Below are 4,733 nucleotides of genomic sequence, written 5' to 3'. Positions count from 1 at the left end.
TCTGGTAAACCTGTTGGGGAAACACTGACTAAAACCGCCACCCTGGCCAGGCAAGATAATAGCCACTTGCATGAGTTATCTTACAACAGATGGTCCTGATAAGGAATGTGGAACTAACAAGCTACCACCAACTAGAAGAATTTTAGGAAAGGTCAAAAGGAGAGAGGATGCTTCCATGTCCTAGCAACTGTAAACAGTGCTACAATGACCATCACAATATATTGCAGAGTAATTATCCTCCAGTTAAAAATAAAATTAAATTTAAAAAAAAAAGGAGAGAGGAGATGCCAGTTCATATGTCCTACGAAGCTCCCAGAATCCTCTCTGGAATCCATCTTGGCTAAGCAATGTGTGCACCACCAGGAAGAACCATGAGTCAGAATGATTGGCCAGAGACAACTTGGAAACTAACCCCATCACCATAAAACCTAAGACTGCGAGCCACATTGCAGAGCCATCCTCCTGGGTTCCCTTACCCGGCTGTTCTCTGCCTGGGTGCCCCTTTGCAATAAAGTCTCTTGCTTTGTCAGCACATGTTTCTCCTCGGATAATTTATTTCCAAGTGTTAGACGAGAGCCCACTCTTGGGCCCTGGAAGGGGTCCCCCTTCCCGCAACAAACCTATTGTCAGTGTGTTTGAAAGGAAGGCCGTTTGCTTACTGAGCTTGTAACTCACAGGAAAGTGGTAACAAAAGTCTCATGGTTGGTATATCTTGGCTTCTTTTAGCAAAGCACTATCGTCAAGAACTAACCACAAGTAAGAATTAACCAGTCTGCAAAAAGAGATGGAACAGAATACAGTTCTATGAAGGGATACTTTCAGCCTGTAGCCTACAATCTAAACTGATTGGGAATCTGACAAATTAAGGTTTTGCACATTTGGAAAAATCAACTGCTTCTACACTCTTAACACCACAAAGAAGACTGTGGCTTTAAACCTTTCTCAAGAGCATCTCACATGATTGTTCTTGGCCAGGCAAGAGGAGCCAGACCAGTAGGAAAATTTAGATTAAGGGTTTTGCCTTCTCTCCTCTTATTGTTTTAGGTGCCTTCAAGATAGCCACCATGGTCCTGAGGAAGAATAAACATAATTGAGGAAGAGGAGAAGAGTTGAGCACAGAGGTTAGTAAATAAAGTCCTGGTTAACTTAAAACTACATGTCCCTGGTCACTTTTACATCAGTTCAGTTCAGTCACTCAGTCGTGTCCGACTCTGCAGCCCCATGAATCACAGCACGCTAGGCCTCCCTGTCCATCACCAACTCCCAGAGTTCACTCAGACTCACATCCATCGAGTCAGTGATACCATTCAGCCATCTCATCCTCTGTCATCCCCTTCTCCTCCTGCCCCAAATCCCTCCCAGAATCAGGGTCTTTTCCGATGAGTCAACTCTTCACATGAGGTGGCCAAAGTATTGGAGTTTCAGCTTCAGCATCAGTCTTTCCAAAGAACACCCAGGACTGATCTCCTTCAGAATGGACTGGTTGGATCTCCTTGCAGTCCAAGGGACTCTCAAGAGTCTTCTCCAACACCACAGTTCAAAAGCATCAATTCTTCGGCGCTCAGCTTTCTTCACAGTCCAACTCTCACATCCATACATGACCACTGGAAAAACCATAGCCTTGACTAGACGGACCTTTGTTGGCAAAGTAATGTCTCTGCTTTTGAATATGCTATCTAGGTTGGTCATAACTTTCCTTCCAAGGAGTAAGCGTCTTTTAATTTCATGGCTGCAGTCACCATCTGCAGTGATTTTGGAGCCCAAAAAAATAAAGTCTGACACTGTTTTCACTGTTTCCCCATCTATTTCCCATGAAGTGATGGGACCAGATGCCATGATCTTAGTTTTCTGAATGTTGAGCTTTAAGCCAACTTTTTCACTCTCCTCTCATGGACTTGATTGAAAGCAAATAAACTGTTAGTTTTCTAATTTTTTGGTGGACTTATGATGCTCAAACCTATTTAAACCCTGAAACAACCCCTAATCCCTCCAATCTGTACCAGTAGAAATTAGGCTATAAAAAACTATGCAACCCCCAGGAAGGGTACACATTCCAATACATTCCAAGTGTGGCCTTCCAGAATAAGATACATGAGTTACTTCCAGAGTAGAACCCAGTGACACTTCACTGCCAGGAAGGAACCTTTCACAACTGCTATGCAATAGAATCTGATAACTTCCAGGTACAATAATTATCATGTGTTTCCAATTCTTCCTTTTTCCAAAATGGGAGCTTTAAGAGTGGTTATCCTAGCCCCCCTAATCACAGCATATTAGATGATGAGAAGGCTGATCACTTGTCAAGTTCATAGGTCTCCAGACCATGAGAAGTCACATCAAAACCTGAAAGCCAGACTATGCATCACAAAGGGATGCTGGGTTCTCAGATAAAGTGATTGCATGGCTCTTTGGATAGTTTCCCTAGGGGAAGTGGTATTCATGGATATTTGGGCGACCAGAGATTTGACTGCTAAATGTCCTCAATATTTATTCTTTCTTCTCCTTTTTAGGACTAGAAACCTCTGCGTTTAAACTGGGTAGCTAGCCATCCAGCTAAGGACTACATTTCCCAGACCCCGTGCAGCTAGGCATGGCCACCAGGTCTTGGTGTGCAACTCTTGGTTATTGTTGTTGTTCAGTCACTAAGTCATGTCTGACTCTGCAACCCCATGGACTGCAGCACACCAGGCTGCTCTGTCCTCCACTGTCTCCCAGAGTTTGCTCAGATTCATGTCCATTGAGTTGGTGATGTTATCTAATCATCTCATCCTCCGTCACCCCCTTATCCTGTCCTCAATCTTTCCCAGCATCAAGGTCTTTTCCAATGAGTCAGCTCTTCGCATCAGGTGGCCAAAGTATTGAAACTTCAGCTTCAGCACCAGTCCTTCCAATGAATATTCAGGGTTGACTTCCTTTAGGATTGACTAGTTTGATCTCCTTGCAGTCCAAGGGACTCTCAAAAGTCTTCTCCAGCACCACAACTTGAAAGCGTCTATTCTTTTTTAATTTGGATCTGACCAAAATGATGCTTCACTCCAATATCAGGTACTTGGGATCTTCTGGCAAGCTGTTCATATAATCTGGATGATAGACAGGGTATAAAATCTTAAAATCACATTACATAGGTGGGAACCCTCTGGGTCAAAGGACAGAGTTGACACTACAAAATCACCCAACACTGAGTTTGAATTTTACCTTAGGCTAAGTGAGTGAATTTCTAGTGACATCAGGGTGGACTCGTGGTCTTTTGGAAATCTGAGGACATTGGGATGGGGCAAAGGCAAAAAACTGAATTGGCATCTGGAGTTTAGGGCCATAAAAATCAGTTTGGTCAAGGAAAGTATACTCTGAAAACTGCCCAGACACTATGAAACACACTAGCTAAGACATCCAAGGAGTGAGTAATATTGGCCTTAGGATAATATGTCTACCAGCACAACTCAGAACTCAGCAATGTGTGTTAGTTCCCTGAATTAGGAAAAAAAATTCTCAGTCCCCATAGGATCCAACATGTTCCAGTTTTCTCAGAATAAGCAGCCTGTGTTAATACCTCAACCCACTGTTGACTTGTATGACTTCACTACCCTGGACTCATTCGTACAATATTTCCATCTCAGCCATACGCCTGTTAGCACTGTTGGCTTCTCTTTCTGTGTCTAGCAAATGATCAAAATCTATTTCCACCCACCTGCTCTCTTGTGCTCTAAGTGGGGATATTTGCACTAAAGAGAACCTGTCAGTGTTAATTAGGGAGGAAAACCTGCGTGGCAATGTGTAGGTTTAAAAGACAAGAAAATCCCCTGCGGAGATTCTGTGGAACATTTTGGATACACTGACAAGTTAATAAAAAGCTTGATTCAGTGACATTTTCAACACACTAGTATGGAAAGTACCACTGGAAATAAAGTAGCTTTCAAGGGACAGATTGTTTCATTGAACTGTGTGGAAAGCTGTGCTTGCCCTTAGATCTCATCTGTTTCACCGCTCCTGAAGTGATGCATCAAAGAACAACTGGTAAGGGAGCTGTGGCTTCAGGTTCTACAACCTGACAACAGCTTCTTTGCGGCACCAGGGGAGCGTCATTGTTAGAGAAACTCACTCATCCAGAGAAGGCAGAGTGAGTGTTCTGCTTTTACTCTTTTCCAAACCTGTATTCTATGGACAGAGGAGCCTGGCAGGCTACAGTCCATGGGGTTGCAAAGAGGTGGACACGACTGAGCACGCATGCATGCACACAAACCTGTATTCATGTAGAGCAACCTTGGAGAGGGGGAAGGAGAAGAGAATGACCCGTGATGACGCACATGGATCTGTGTGTGCTCTGGATGAGGCAGAGCAGTTGGGGGACCATTTGTGGTCACAGCTTTCAGCACACCAGGCTTGGGCTTGTTTGTTTCAGATGTGTCAAGGATCACTGGATTTACAAAAAGTTCTCTTCCTTCTCTCGTGAAAATGCATGCATACATGCTCAGTAGTGTCTGACTCTGCGACAGCACAGACTGTAGCCCACCAGGCTCCTCTGTCCATGGAATTTCCCATGCAAGAATACTGGAGTGGGTGGTCATTTCCACTCCCAGGGGTTATGAAAATAGTAGAAAGATCTACTGAAAGTAGACTACTAGAAAGTGTCTGCCTCAGTTTCACCCATATAACAAGTTACTTAATAAATCAGGTATACGGGGACTTCCTGGCAGTCCAGTGGTTAAGACTCCATACTTCCAGTCCAGGGGACA

This window comes from Ovis canadensis, chromosome X (assembly GCF_042477335.2).
Source record: "Ovis canadensis isolate MfBH-ARS-UI-01 breed Bighorn chromosome X, ARS-UI_OviCan_v2, whole genome shotgun sequence".
NCBI lineage: Eukaryota > Metazoa > Chordata > Mammalia > Artiodactyla > Bovidae > Ovis > Ovis canadensis.
The sequence above is the reverse complement of the archived record's forward strand: the minus strand, read 5'-3'. Positions refer to the sequence as shown.